The following is a 16,956-nucleotide window of genomic DNA, read 5'->3' on the forward strand; positions in this document are numbered from 1 at the left end:
CCGACATTTGCTTACAAGTATATACTCACTCTCAATCAGGAAACTGTTTTTAGTATAATCAAATCAGTCTATGCGACTTACATTGAATGTGGAGCGCTAGATTAAGGATTTATGTGATTTATGTGATTTATGTGATTTCTCATGCTGTGAATGTATTTTTCAGAAGCTGTACCTTAATAATAAACCTGTTAAACTTTCAGCCTCGGTTTCCACTGCTCATATATCTGTTTTTTCTCTGTTTTAGAGCAAGGGTTCCTGCACAACCGGGTACAAATTAAGGTGTCCCATTTTCCTTAGTTCTCTCTCACAGTCTCCCCAGCGCAGGCTTCTGAGCCGTTGCGCCCCAGCCCCTGACCCCTCCTGTCCTGTAATAAATCTGTCCCTGACATTTTGGTGCCGTGACTCGGATAGCAGAAAACTAACAGACAGGACGCATCTGGACTGGATTTGGAGGAAGTGCAAGCTGCTGAGCGATCGTGCACAACTTTCTGACTTGGCCATAAGAGGAACACAACGCACGGGTAAGCATATCACTAGGAATGCCTGTTGTGATTGTCTTCTCTCTTGGGTGCGGTGGAGAGGTGTGTATTTTTGTAAACGCAGTTGTACCCCTGCCGGGTTATCTGTTCATTTTGTCTCTCTGTCTGTTGGCCTCGATATACATTTTTGTCTCAGGCGGAGGGAAAGGATTGTGTGCAGAGTGGAATCTGACCCTGAAGGTTAGGTCATTACTGTTATTTACATGTTTATCTTTCTCGAAATAGACACATGTTATTGCTGTGCCTCGTGTAGTTACAAGGAAGGATTGTGGCTGGTATTGTTTCAGCAGGTATTTGGCTTTTAAAGGGATCCCCCGTTACATATAGTGAAACAGGGACGGAAGGGGTGGATTTAGCACCCTTTCAACGCTTATGTTTTATTACTGTGCCTCTCTGGAAAAGGAAGGACCTCTGATTAAATCTAATAGATTATCAGGGAAGGGAAGGTGCGTCTGGCGTCTTCCAAATGCATATTTTTGGTTTTTAAGGAAGCCTCTGTCTGGTACACGGTGACAGAGAAGGTAACCCTCTATTTCAATAGTCAATAGAGATGAGGCAAAATCTGAAATACGAGTAGCTAACGGCATTTTGGATGGCGCCTGTGTTGTCAATTTAAGTGGTACCCCGGAAGGATTAAGTGTTTATATGTATAACAGTGAATCGTGTATTTTCGCCAGTTAAAAGTACCCTCTGCGTTTTTCTCTTTTTTTGCGTGCGCTGTTTACATTGCTCTCTCTTTTTGAAACACAGGTACTAATGCTGCTAATTATTAGGTACTTTTTTTAAGACTGTATGTTATTGCTTAGTGTCTAGTGTCTAGTATAGAGTTTTTTATCAGGTCCAAAGGAGTAATTAGTTTTGATTATTGTTTTTTCTCATGGCCAGTGTGTTGGAAGTCACTGGCTGAAACAGAGGTTGACTTTAGTGAGATCATAATATCTAGGTACACGTTGACCCCTTCTTTCTGGTTAATTCTTTGTTTGATTATAGACACATGTATATTGTTTTGTGACGAATATTGTTTTTTTTTACTTATGTTGACTAGCCCCATACCAATCCTATCATTTTGGGTAAGGGCCAGCTAGGCAGGCTGCTGCAGAATATTTTGTGTACATTTGCGAACATTATTGAAGGTCACTGCCAAATGCAGAAGACTGGTTTGTTAGTGAGATTCCATAACTAGGGAGATTGTAAATGCATTTTATGTATCCCCTTATGTATTGATCTGCCACTGATTAACTGAAGGGTTTCTGTAAGCTACAGCATATTGAGCGCCACAATTGTTACAGAGATGTTTGGTTTTCCCAGGTTTTCATGCTGCCGCTTTCCTGTATGCCTATTTGTCATTCAGGATTGCCCCCCATGAGCACCACAGTCTTCACTAGGGAGAAAAACCTTGTAGATACGCAGGATTAAATTACATTTTTCACACACCAATGAATAGGATACATGGTTACAGAACATACAAGACGGCACACACCATATACGTGCAGGTTTCTATGACAACACCAGGATTAGAGATACCCACAGTAGTAAAAACTTCGTGGCCTCGCAATCCCTTGAGAAGCAAGGTCCTTGCGGCTTGTCTAGGAAACCACCCTAGTGCCCTACAATTCCCCGACCTCTCTCCAGGAGGTATTTACCTCGGAGATTAGAGAGGCATTTTATCTAGTTATCAGAGAGGCATTGAGTGATGAGCTTGTAATAGACTACCCTACCCCCTGAAATAACTGACACAGGAGGACAGCCAGACATATATATACATATATATATATATATATATATATATATATATATATATATATATATATATATATATATATATATATATATATATATATATATATATATATATATATATATATATATATATATATATGTATATGTATATGTATATATGTATATATATATCCAAAGCTGAGTTGCGCTCTGAACCCCTGCCCCTTGCAGCGGAGGGCCTGGACGGGGTAGCGACTCCCCAGAAATCCAAAGATGAAATCCCCCACGGTAAAGAAGGAATGTCCAGGCCAGCTTTGCAGTTTAGCGAGCTTGTTTATTAGCTTAGCTCAACGCGTTTCGAGGAAGGGTTCCTCTTGATCACGAGCGTGAGAAAGAGTGATTCATTGCTTTAAGTATAGTCACATGACTACCATTAAACATAGTGAAAAGACTCGTGAGAGACTTGGGTTACATTGCACGAAATAGCAGTACATGTGATGCAGGGCACATAATTGTATTGCACGCTAAAAGTTGTAAATGGTAACAAAACAATTGTATATAAATAACAGAATAGAATAACACATTGACCAAGTTCAAGTCAAGCGGAAAAGATGCATTGCAATCGTCATGCAGTTTCCACTCTGGCGTGGACCCAAATACAGTGCTGCAGGCTCAAGGTGAAAATAAAGTGAAATTAAATAGCAATGAGCCTCCGGGTGCTACATGGTATGGCATGCATGAATCGAATGTGCCAGACCACAAGTCCAGAAAGCGCCCGACATAGATGATCTATGAAGCCCCAGTGGGCAGACAGTCTTGAAAGACAAGGTCAAAAACAACAATCCTAAGTCATCTTACGCCCCATACATATATATCTATTACACTAAGAAGATACAGATGAGCTATAGTGGGCAGCAGCCAGTTGAGGTGGTTCTGCACATATTAGATAATAGAATAATTGCGGTACTGAACATTAGCACACAAACCATAACTAAATTCAACAGACGCCAAGCGGTTGCGATATCTAAAGCTTGGACCCAGTTGGGACGCCCACTTACACAAGGTACTGAGGTAAGAGCATCTACACTGCATTTGATGCGACTTTGCCTCCCAGTGCAAACATATACACCCCCTACTGATTATACACAACTCACACTTGAGGGACCACGGGACCCACCCCCCTCCTTGGGAGACACTCAAGACATACCCTTGCAACTACCACTGGTGACACCATCAAAACCACACATTACTGAGAGGTCCTTCATAGAGTCAATTCAACAGATAGGATGTCTAGTAAGCTGTGAGAACACCAATCTCACCCATCAGCACTCAGTGACCCCATCTCCCCCAGGTACTTACTGCCAGGAGAGACAGGGAGGTTCACAAGACACTCACACCCCACAAGGTTGCGAACAGCACACATTACTTCTACAAGCACTATTCGACCCCAACGTGCCCCTAAGTTGTGAGCATCACACCCAAGAGCTGCATGAACTGCTAGAACAACAGCCCACACCTAGTATCTCAGAACACATACAGAGACACCCCTTCGCATCGCATTGTCCATTATTGTGGGCATATTTACAAAACCGCCTGGTAAGAAGTGAGAAAGATTGTCAAGATTCACTGCCACAAATTGCCAATACCTTAACACAACTCTAGGGTACGAGCAAGCAGCCTATACATAGAAAAAGGTTGTGTTACTGCCCCTTCTGAGGACCTAACAGCATCCTCTGTTTAGGTCTCACCGCTGACAGGTACAGTTATCTTGGCACTAATATCAGTCCCAGGAATAAAGACATCATACTTGCAGCAGGTGTCGCTGACCTCAGCACCCAGTGAAGTTACACCCTTATTCCTTGCAGCACACAATGCTGAGGAATAATGACAACGCCCCTGCAGCACGTGATAAAGAACTTTACAGAGCATGAAAAGGTGCATCATGAAACATTGTAGCGAGTTACATGACCTCACACAAAATACACTACACTCATGGCCCAAAGAAGGTACATTCGACAGAACGATACTAGACCATGCTAGAACATTCCTGGAAGGTAAATACTCGGGTAGCAAACTTAAAAAGCGTAAAGACACCCTGGCCATGTGCAGCGTTTTTAAGGAGAATGACACATCTGTCCCAACACCCACAGCACCCACAGCAGCCTATTACGAACATGGCATGTATCCTGAACGGGTTATCAGAACTGACCTAGAACCCTCATCAAACGACCGGGCAGCCATAGGCCATGAGGATATCCCTACACCAGGCAGTTCAGATGACTTACAAGACAGTAGACCAGAGAATAGACAGAGCCAGCTCTCCCTGAGCTCCCAAGGCCAGGTGGTGCAGGGTGGCACTTCAGGAATGCCAGGTCAAATTGACGCACTATTTACAATAAAGATGACTCCTGCATCTAACGCTGCAGCCCCCCATCTGGAAGAGGACCAAGAGAGCGATGGGGCCTCGAGCGGTTCATAGCACAGCTCCCACATGCCACTGCCCACACCGAACCGTCCAGGCCCCACAGCATTCACTAGGGATCACGATCCCTGTGACACAAGAACTAGACACTATGGCCCATTCCTGTCCCCTAGCCAGCAACATTACCATACACAAACACATCATAAAGAATGGCAGCCCCTCAACACTGGTCCTAACAGAGAGGAGGAACAGCAGTTACTATGTAGTGAAGAAAACAGGGACTGCAAACAATATCTCTCTGAGTTAGACACAGAGAGAGATATCAATAGGTAGAGGACAGAGCAGAATTTATACCAAGATACAAGTAGGGAAGCAGGGAACATGTTACATGAGCAGTATGGAAGGAATGCCACTGATACTACAGCAACACTCAAGCGACTGTCATTTAAGGTGGGCAGAGTAGATGACAGAATGTCTGAACTGGTGGCTGACTTGGGCCAATTTAGTGGAAGACAGCAACCGCCAACACTTAACTTCATGGCTGCTATGCATTTTCCCCCCCTGTGCTGAAGAACCAAAATACCCATTGTTCATGACGAGCTGTGCTCGTCATGAGTGTACGAGGAGGCTACACCATGACGAGCCCAGCTCGTCATGAGTGTGGAAGGGGTTAATGAATTGGCGAGAGCTGCAAATAGAGTAGAGTCACACAGTGGTAGGGCCCCAATTGTCATGGAACAGCAAGAGCCATGGATCGGCTTTCAGGAGGAAGCCCAAGGCGCAGCTGCACCACTGAACAATACAGCACCTTCCAGTTCAGCCCACTTCAGTGTACCCCCAGATCTGCCAACAGGCGTTAACTACAACCCCCAGAGGTCACTGCCACAGACACCTGTACGCCAGGCATCACCACCAGTAACTGTACCACACAGAATAGTAGCACCAGAGATAGACATAGACAATTTGGAACTGCAAAATGTGCTTAAAAGAGCAGAAAGAAGCTGGAGAGGGAAGAGAAGAACAGTACACCCCCACCCGCCAACTTCGATCGTCCAATCAAGCCCTCGCTGCAATTCCACGCATCCAAAGATCCACCATGGGAGGAAGACCCTTCTCCTACTTAGCGGCCAAGACCTGGAATTTTCTCCCCACCCACCTCCGCCTCACACAGAACCACCTCTCCTTCAGAAAACAACTAAAAACGTGGATATTTGATAAGTGAAGCTCCCCCCCTCCCTCAAGCGCCTTGAGACCCTCTGGGTGAGTAGTGCGCTATACAAATTTAAACTTGACTTGACTTGACTTGAAATAGAGAATCTAGACGTTTTAGGTAACCATGGGAGGCTTGATGATATCCCACAGGAATATGATGTATCAGGCACAGCGCGCCTGCGCACCACCAGATCCAGAGCACAACATCGCATGGCCCTTAGTAGGCCAGAACAGTCATTGATCAACGATCTGACACCAAATGAGATAGTAACACAAGGGGAAGACTCTGACTACTATGTCAATCCTTTCTCAGATGACTTGGCAGGCTGGACAGAGGCTAATGCACCACAAATGAACGTTTGGCCCCGAGATGGTTCTTTTGAACCAGAGGAAATGGCCACTGCCGAAGAATGTATCTTGCAGGGGGCAGGGGATGATGATTGGGACTATGACTACATGCGCCAAGGCCTAAGGGTCTGGCAGAAATTTGCACGCAGGTATGACCACACAAGCCCACAGGGGTAATACGCCAACTGCCCCTGCTGTATAAAAATACCAAGGACCGCCCAGTCTATGTCCCTTGGTCCCTTATGGACAAAGAAAACTTAAAGAAGGAACTCCCACCCCTCACAGAGGGTGCTGGAAAGTGGATACAGGCTTTTGAAAAACACACTGCAGGTGTGCCATTGGCTGTTGGGGATGTAAAAAGTCTGCTCACTTCCCTGATTGGAGAAGACGCAGATGAAATGTTCACACGCATTGACCACAGAATTTCCACCACTAAAACAGGATTAGATGGTAATCCTTTCAATAAGATAAGGTCTGCCCTATGGAGTGAACTACGCTGAAAGTTCCCCGATGTCCCAGACATCGGGTCTTTAATGTCACAGACAATGCAAGCAATATAGACCCCGCACAGTACATTTCAAGAATGAAGGAAAAATGGCATCAGGAGTTAGGAGAGAAATGGGACTTGACAGGAGGTAACTGTAGGTTCTTCTACCACACAGTTAAGAAGGGATTACCCAGTGCAGTACAGGACAAGTTAGATGGAATAGTAGTAATGGAATGCAAACCATGGCCAGAAATACAACATCACATCATTCACTATTGTAAGAAGGAACAGGAAGAGGAAAAAAAGAGGCAATTAGCAATTGAAAATGCTGCTGCTAAATTGGTGCAGCAAAAACTAAAGAAAAGGGAGGCTGTGGATGCAGTTATGGTAGCTACACCAGTAAATCAAATGACTACGGTCACTCATTTTCCACAAAATGCCTAGAATACACTAGGAGGAAACATGCAGGCAACAACGCAACAAGTACAAACACAACACGTTCATGACAACAAACAACAACAGCAGTATTATGATAACAGACGAACTAGGCCTGCAAACACTGGGATGCGAGGGAGAGGTAGAGGATCAGGCTTTCAAAGATCTGTACACCAGCAAGAAGCTCGACTATGTCACTACTGCCAGCGGCCATGTCACTTTATAAGATATTGCCGCACTAAAATGAGAGATGATGAGAATAGGTCAGCAGGTAGAGGGCAACCACAGCAAGTGCAGGCACCAATACAATACGTTCAGCAGCAACCACAGCCACTGCAACCCCAGGTAGTGTACACCTACGCTCCCCCAGCACAGCAACAGCCAATGCTGCAGCAGGTGCAATTACAAACACCAATGATGGGTCAAGTACAGCCCCAGTTCAGCAAGCACAGCCGCAAATACCACAGCAACAAGTGCCTGTGTACCAAATGGTGCCACAGACACAAGTTCTTGTACCTCAGGAAGCCATAGTACTGCTCCGCGCAAATTCAGTTTTGCAGGGCACCATCCAGCAGTACCGGACTGGAGGGTATTCAAGTTAGGATAGCCCACAGACAAACCTAGTGTGTCCCTTGTTGTCGTGTCTCACAAATATTAGAGAGGATCCAGTTGTGTATGTCACGATTAACAACAAAACTTATCGTTTTCTGATTGATACAGGTGCCACATTCTCCTGTATAACGGAAGGGGCACTGCCCATCTCCAATCAGAGTGCAGACACACAGGGTTTCTCTGGGGCAATAACAAGGGTCCCTTTCACAAAACCAATACCATTGGAAATAGGAGGTAAATGTGTTCGGCAGCGTCTGCTTAACTCAACACAGTCCCCAGTCAATCTCTTGGGGCGTGATCTCATGGCCAAGTTAAATATGACAATACATTTCAGTGAAGATGGCACAATGACTTGCTCCATTCCTGGTACATCGCTGACCAGGATGATGGCTGTCACTGCGGATTCCTCCCTGAGGGATCAGATAACAGCACGACCAATGGATGAACAAGCATTCTTAACAGCAGTACACATTGTAATTGCCAACGAACCAGAGATGAATGGGCGCACTGTCCAGCTTCCCAAAGAATTTCTTTTCCGCCCTCAATCACAGACTATGCCAGTACCAGACAAAAATATGACACTAGGAATACACAGTCTTGAAATAACACCCACTTATGGAGCTTTTCTAGCCCTAGATGACTTCGCCCACACATAGGCCTGCGTCATGAGCCTGGACATCTGGTAAGAAACATTTCAGATCAAGAACTATTCGGTGACCCTGAGGAACATTTGAAATTAGAAACTATATATCAGAATCCAGTCCCTAAATCAGTGACTGTTGAAATACGAACACCAGCTCCACCCACAGTAATTGATGATGCACGTGACTCAGACTTAGCTCAGGTACCCAACATCCTTTGTACCACAGGTCCCAATGATGTGGGGCTCATTCGATCAGCTACACCATTCAGAGTAACACTGAAAGAAGGCGCCATTCTCCCCAGAGTGCGCCAGTACCCCTTGTCCAAAGAAGCAGAAGAAGGAATTGCCCCTACCATAAAAGCATTACTAGATCAAGGTGTGATATATCCTTGTATCTCGCCTTGTAACACGTGTCTTTTTCCTGTACGCAAACAACAAACAAATCAATGGAGGCTAGTTCATGATCTTCGCTCGATTAACAGCATAGTGGTACCAGAGTTTCCCATTGTCCCTGACCCTTCAGTGATCCTTACTAACATCCCACCCAATACAAAGTACTTTTCGGTCATTGACCTGAAAAATGCGTTTTTCAGTGTCCCACTGCCAGTTTTGATTCGCGTTTACATTAAAAAATAGGCAATTTTCATATAAAAGACTCCCTCAAGGCTACTGTGAGTCCCCCAGTGTGTTCAACAGGGTTGTCAAAGATGATTTATCGAATTTCCAATGTGACAGCACTCTACTGCAATATGTCGATGACATTCTCCTCTGTAGCGGATCAGAGCAAGAGTGCAGGAAAGATACAATTGCTCTGCTTACAACATTAGCACAGAGAGGATACAAGGTGGACAAACAAAAATTGCAATACTGTCAGGAGTAAGTGCAGTACCTAGGTCAAATGATTTCAGCAACAGGAAGAAGAGTTACGCCAGGAAGAGTAGAAGTAATAAGAAAGACTCCAGAACCACAGACAGTCAAAGACATGCAAAAGTTCCAAGGACTAGTGAACTACGTCAGACAATGGGTCTTTGAATATTCTACAGTAACAGCACCACTCCTGAAAGCTGTCAAAATGACTAAAGACAGGCATAACAAGATTGGCTGGACACCTGAAATGACATCTGCCTTCACAAAATTAAAAGATGAAATTACAAATGCACCAGTGTTAGGCTCTCCTGACTATGCAAAGGAATTCTATCTGTTCACTCACTGCAATGGACAGGTCATGACAGCAGTCCTCACCCAATAGTACCCCATGGGCCACAAACCAATTGCATACTTCAGTGGCATGTTAGACTCAGTAATGAAAGGCCATTATCCTTGTGAGCAGGCTTTATCAACAGCAGCATTCGCTGTTGAGAAAAGCACCCCCATAGTTATGGGCTCCCCTCTGACAATGTACACTGAGCATGCTGTCTTTGCAATAATACAAAAAGCAAAAACAACCCTTACCACACAAAGAGTGTCAGGATACGAAGTCATACTGTCACTGCCATCGCTAAAGGTTGTTAAATGTCACACTGTGAATCCTGCCACATTCTTTGCCCATCCTATTGCCGATGATGATGATGACACCCATGATTGTGCCACATACTGCCCAGATGAGTCAGGAACAGCAAAAGAGGACCCATTACCCTCCAGTACAATTTACTTTGTTGATGGTTCTTCTACCATTGATCAAGAGACAGGGATACGACACACAGTAGCTGCAGTTGTCAGAGCATGACAGAATAACTCCTCAGACTCTTTTGACATTGTACAGCAGATAGCATTGCCACCACATTACTCGGCACAAGCAGCAGAGTTAGTGGCACTGATTGCAGCCCTCAAGCATTGAGCTGATTAAAGAATTACTGTATATTCTGATTCTGCTTATGTCACTACAACAACACATTCAAGCATCCTGAGATGGAAAAGGCGTGGATTTCTTAAAATTGATGGCACGCCTGTGATGCACAAACAGTTACTTGAGGAACTAATAGATTCTTTGACACAGAGGTAGCCGTAGTGAAATGTGCTGCACATACAAATGGCCAAGATTTTGTGTCCAAAGGAAATGCTATGGCAGATTGGGCTGCAAAAGAAGCAGCACGAGGGCCCAGAACTGTACAACACCCAGAACCAAATGCCTGTGCCCCCATTCTGCTTGCCCAAGATGCACCCTCAGCAGTGCAGGAAGGTACACCGAATACAGTTAAGGATACAAGTGAGTCGCCACTCTCTGATACACCTGATCCAACACTTCCATACACCATTGATGACACGCAGCAATATGACATCATTGCACAGCTGCACCTCAGAGAGATACAGGAAAGTATCCCACCTGAAGAAAAAGAGTTATGGAAGAAGAGGGGAGTACAACAGGATGCTTCAGTACAACAGGATGCTTCAGATATCATGTCCACAACTTTGCAGACAGAGTGGTTCATCCCCAATGCATATGAGCATATACAACTCTTTGTTCATCAGTGCCTCATTTGTCAACAGTATTCCCCTAATCCAGCTCTTAAAACAGTTGCATCAACAATACCAAGGCCCAAGGGTCCTTTTAGAGAGCTCCACATTGACTATGTAGACATGATTGACAGATGCCAGAATTACAGATACCTCATTGTGGTAGTGTGTCATTTTTCACGATGGATTGAAGCTGGACCATGTGTCCATTGTGACGCAAAGGCCGCAGCTACCTTCTTGCTTCATGAGGTCATATGTCGCTGGGGAATACCAGATTCTATTCGCAGTGACAATGGCAGCCATTCTTCAAACGCCATTTTTGACACAATTGCAACAATGCTAGGATTAAAGCAATGGTATTTGTGAGCGCCTCAACTGCCTGCTCAAAGCCAAGATCAGTAAGATAAGTGCCACAATTGGAAAGAAATGGCTTTATTGGCTTCCCATCACCCTGTTCTCACTCAGAACCAGTCCCAGTTCTGATCACCACCTCACACCTCACCAGCTTGTCACTGGCAGATCAATGAATATGGTTGTTCCTTCCACCAGACCTAAAGTTGACAATGAAGCATCTTCAGAAATTGTGAAAGCTGAATTATTTGATTATTTGTGTGCCCTAACTCGTGCTGCTAGGTTTCTTTCCATTCAGATATCCAAGACAAAGAACAAAAGCAGCACCATTCCTGATGAACTTTCACCTATCCACCCTGGGACACAAGTGTTCATAAAGAAGCACGTACGGAAGTGGAGAGACCTCAAGTATGAGGGACCATTCCAAGTCATTGACTCTTCACCTACTGCTGTCCAAATAGCTGAACGCAAAGCATGGGTTCATCGGAGCCACGTGAGAATACACCCAGCACCATCAGAGATCTGAACTTTAACCGAAAGGAAGGCATCTTATTTCCTATGACGATCCAAGACCGTGAATATGGAGATCGAATGAGGGTCTATTGAATAAGAGACAACAACAGACCAACGCCTCCTACCAAGATTTCAGTTCAAAAGATATGTACAGTTACTATTATACTGTTTGTAATGTTTGTTGTTTCAATGGCTGTATTCCTCTGGTTTACAGTACAATCAGAGAGAGAGAAAGCTAGCTCTAGCAATATTGGGCACACCACCTTAATGCTTCCTGGTAACAAGCTAGATGAGATATGCACCAGCAATAGCTACGCCACCCCTGTGCCCACCTTGATACCTTCCACACCCCCTGCAGACCCCACCTTGAGTACCCCTGGGCAAGGTGTCCCTAGATGTTCCCGCCAGAATAAACGAAGTATCAGGCATAAAATAGGTCGCAATAAAGTACCAAGGAGATATACCCCATGTACCCAACGTAAGGAGAAACAAACTGTGCAAGTCTCAGACTGGGTTAGTAATCTCCAAGACACAGTTGTATACACCTTTGAACAGCACTCTATGCCTGATTTTCACTCCCAGCGCCCTAGTACATCAGCAGGGGATAGTTGGATTCACAATGCATTATTAGATAACATGTGGTACAGAGACATGAGGGAGGCTGGAAGAAAAGTCACAAATGAGTCCTGCTTTGTGTGTTCACACATTCCACACGCTGTAGGTGCAGATAAATTGCTCTTTCCAAAAGAGATCCCACCACCCACCGCCAAATGCCTCTTACACCTGTTTCTTTGCCGCATACATGGTCAGATACAGCTCCAGTCAGCCGTGATAACTAGGGCATTTGTAAACGTCACAGAGTGGGATGACATATATGTCACGTTTACAGTTGTCTCTGATCCAGTGGAGTTTGAAAGGAGAATGGAGGTTTACCGTGACATGAAAGTGTCTGCCGAGACAATGCAGGTTTGGGAGTATCACTTTAAAAAGCTAGGGTACTTCACCTTCCCAACGCCCCCATCGAAATGCCACTCACCCGAGTATCAACAAGCTAACCATACACATGACACATGCCCTTGTCAGTGGAGACCAATTTTGCGCGTAAAGGCCAATATTTATTTTAACAGCAAGTGGAATGGCCCACATGAATTTGAATTTGAATTTAAAAATTTAAAAATTTGAATTTGAATTTGAATTTAAAATATTTCTATAGCGCGGCGTTCACCGAACGGTTTCTTGGCGCTCTAGGAACATGGAAGGCAGAAGCAGAGAGATAAAAGGAGATGGATTCACTGTGGAAAGGCTTGGCTGAACAGAAAGGTCTTCAGGCCCTTACGAAAGAGAGAGTAGTCTTTGACCAATCGTAAATGGGTGGGGAGGGAGTTCCAAAAGGTAGGTGCCAGAAATGAAAAATTGGACCCACCCCATTTTTTTCTCTTAAAACGGGGTACCTGTAGGAGGGCTTGGGACGATGACCGGAGCTCCCTAGTGGGGACATATTCCTTTATCAGGGAGGAGATAAAAGCAGGGGCAGTTCCCTGGCGTGACTGAAAGACCATGCAGCCGATCTTAAAAAGAGAGCGTTGCCGAACCGGCAGCCAGTGTAAGGCCTTTAGAAGTGGCGTAGAGTGATGAGAGCGGGAAAGGCCGTACACTAACCGAGCCGCCTGATTTTGCACTAGCTGGAGTTTCCGTAGACTGTAGGCCGGAATGCCGTTGTACAGGGCATTGGCATAGTCCAGCCGGGAGATCACAAGGGCAGACATGATTAATTTTAGTGCCAAAGGGGAAAAGAAACGAGAAACGGTGCGAATAGTGCGAAGAGTGAAAAAGCAGGAAGAGACGACAGAGCTAACTTGTGAGTGAAGGGTGAGGAGGTTATTAATTTTTATGCCTAGGGTCTTGACTGTAGGAGAGGGAGTGGGAGGGGGACCAAAGGAAGAGGGCCAAAAGGAGGAAGTCCAGGGACTGGAGGAGCCACCCATGAGAACCAGCTCGGTTTTATCCGGGTTCAACTTCAGATGGTTGTGGCTCATCCAGTCCCTGATGAAAATCATAACAGTTTGAAAATTAGAGATAGAGTGGGGAGAAGAGGAAAGGTTGAAGACGATCTGGAGGTCATCTGCATAATTATATACAGTGACCTCCAGCTGCTGGAGTGCGAAAATAAGAGGGTAGATATAGAGATTGAACAAAAGAGGGAAAAGAGAGGAACCCTGGGGGACACCACAGGTGATCTTGAGGGGAGTTGATGTGAAATCCCCCAGCCGGACCGCCTGGGTGCGGTCCCGCAGGAAGGACGAGAGCCAGACCAGGGCTGAGCCCCCGATTCCCGCCGCTCTGATACGTGAAAGCAAGATGGAGTGGTCCACCGTATCAAACGCGGTGGAGAGATCGAGGAGCACCAGAGCCTGGTGTTTGCCCTGGTCCAAGCCCTCCCTGAGTTCGTCCTGGACCGACACCACAACGGATTCAGTCGAGTGCCTGGGCCGAAATCCCGCTTGACAAGATGCCAAGCCGCCGGTTGCTTCCACGTGAGCACTAAGTACCGAGGTGGTATATCGCTCAAGCACCTTGCCTAAATAGGGTAGCAAGGAGATGGGCCGATAGTTGGTTGGGGAGGACATGACTTAGTATGTAAGGCAGCCTCCTTAGGTAACCCAAGTGTAGGTCAAGAAAACAAACATGATACCAATAAGGATGTGGGGAGGGAGGGTGCTGAAATATGGGCACAAGATACTAGAAGATACACTTTCAATGAGGGTACGACATACAAACCAAAAAGAGCATACAAGCTAAAGTCTCCTCTCCTTTGCTTCCTAGGTAACGGAACAGTTCCTGTGGGTCGAAACACAAATTGCAGCAGCACAATATTTAATTTGGACCTACAGTACGGCAACCTCCAGTCTCACGGACATTTATTGGGCATGCGGGGAGCACATCTACCTGCAGTTACCCCCCCACTGGCAAGGACTCTGTTCCATCGTGACGATGCATGAACTGCATCTGGTCGTTCCAGCAGCAAACATTTCCCACATCTATGCACACTCAATGGCAGGTGATGTCACCCTGCACCACCACCGGAAAATGGAAGTCATGCAATACTTCTCAGATGGTCCGTTTCATAAAATCTCACAGGAATTGCGCCTTTTCAACGATGCCGAACTTTTCTTCGGGGTGTTATCCCCATGTTCCAGACCAAAGCCAATGCACGCTGGCTACAAGTGACCAGATATGAGCTGATGCAGCTTGTTAACAACACCCGTGATGGGTTCAACGCCGTGAAAGAAGAACTACGACCCCTACGACTCATGGTTCTGGAGCATAGATACTTTCTAGACCAGCTAACAGCAATGAATGGTGGTGTGTGCACCAAGGTGGGGAAGAGATCCTGCTGCACTTTCATCTTGGCCAATGATGTAGACAATGGAACACTTACGAAGGCCATCGAGAATTTGGACAATCTGGGGAAAGAGATGCATGATGAGGGAGGTGCTCAAGCAGATGTCTTAAGTGACTGGTTCCATTTGAACTGGATGCCTTCATGGCTGTCTGCAGTACTTAAATTTTTAATGCCTATTTTTTGTGTGCTGCTGTTGCTGTGTTTTGGGACACAGATTCTGATACACTGTGTTAAAAGATTTAGTTCTATGATAATAGGGATGAACTATGCAGACTCAGGTTCATACATGGGGATTCGCAGGGGACAGAAGGACGATGGAGAGGTGGCAATGATGAATATAGTGGAGTTGACAATCCCTGACTCTCGCCCATTGCCAGTTCCTATGGATAGTCAATACCAGGCTCAGGTGCATAGAACACCGTTGCTACCCTCAGGAAGTGACTTGTCACATCCCTATGAGACAATGTGTGACAAACTAGGGGGACCACATCAGGCCTTAGTGACTGCCCCGAACACTGAAGAGCCACCTCTTCCTGACCCACAATGGCCCCTTCCCCCAGCACCAGCTAAATATGCAGTTCGAATGATGTTCAATGATATTCCATAATATGAACAAGATGGGGTAATGATAGAGGGGAAAGATTTTTACTACATGAATATCCTGGGATATTCACATTGCTTAGCCAGCATTAACCCCTGTGTAGGCCCTGCTGCTTGAAAGTTATAGGCCTCAGTTACATTGACCAGAGTGCTGCCATTTTCTCTTGATCAGAAAGCAGGTCTGACCCAAGCTTCACCAAGCTCCACTTCTGCGAGGCTCCGCACTCCTGTCTCTAGCCCCCACCCTATTGTGTGCTAAGTTTACGAACGTTAGAGTTCAGCTTCCCCTCAATTCTTTCAACACACCCCAGACCGACACCTAAGGCTGTGCATGAGAAAAGGGAAGTTCCCACTGCAGCTACGCCAAGCTTGAGTGATAAATGTGGCGACAAGCATTACAGACTGGTACATACACACATTAATAGAATCCTTTTGCGCAATAATAACACTTTTCTGCCTATTCTGCCGCCCAAGCAGAATTAATGACAATATTCGAGTCAACAAGGTACAACCTTAGTCTAGACAAGCGTAAGTGTCGCATTTACAAGAATAGGGCTACATTTTGAGCGTATGGATGGGAAAGGTATAGGCCAGGCTGTAGGTGATGATGGAAGGGAATGTGGTACGAGATGGCGTGAGATGACGTGATCGGTTTCTCACCAGCCTGAAACATATAAAACGGGGGTCCGCAAGAATATCTTCGGACAACTCCCTCGTCTGTTTGTAGGCAGCGAGTTGTCTCCAAGGGCCCTTTTTTAAAGGCTTGCTTAAGCCTTGTCTTTTTAAAGTGTTTTGTACTTCATGTATATATATTTTACCTGTATTGTATTTTAGCTACTATTTTGCAAATGTTCTCTTAACTTGTGACAACTTTTATCACATTTTTATGCTTTTCTATTGTGATTGCAGGACATCTCACCATATATAATACTGAGAGTGTTTTTATAATAATATGTACTTTGTATTCCATGAGTAATCTCAATGAAATGTACTTCACCTTTTGTAAGTAATCTACCTCAAATCCTACATTTGCTTACAAGTATATACTCACTCTCAATCAGGAAACTGTTTTTAGTATAATGAAATCAGTCTATGCGACTTACAGTGAATGCGGAGCGCTAGACTAAGGATTTATGTGATTTCTCATGCTGTGAATGTATTTTTCAGAAGCTGTACCTTAATAATAAACATGTTAAACTTTCAGCCTCGGTTTCCACT

The 16,956-nt window shown here is 45.2% G+C and overlaps 1 pseudogene; it reads left to right on the forward strand.

Moving 5' to 3' along the window:
- The first annotated feature begins 6,102 nt into the window (after window positions 1–6,102).
- On the forward strand, window positions 6,103–7,171 carry LOC147679530 (uncharacterized; annotated as a pseudogene).
- The last annotated feature ends 9,785 nt before the right edge of the window (window positions 7,172–16,956 follow it).

This window comes from Lissotriton vulgaris, chromosome 11 (genome assembly GCF_964263255.1).
Source record: "Lissotriton vulgaris chromosome 11, aLisVul1.2, whole genome shotgun sequence".
NCBI classification, from domain to species: Eukaryota; Metazoa; Chordata; class Amphibia; order Caudata; family Salamandridae; genus Lissotriton; species Lissotriton vulgaris.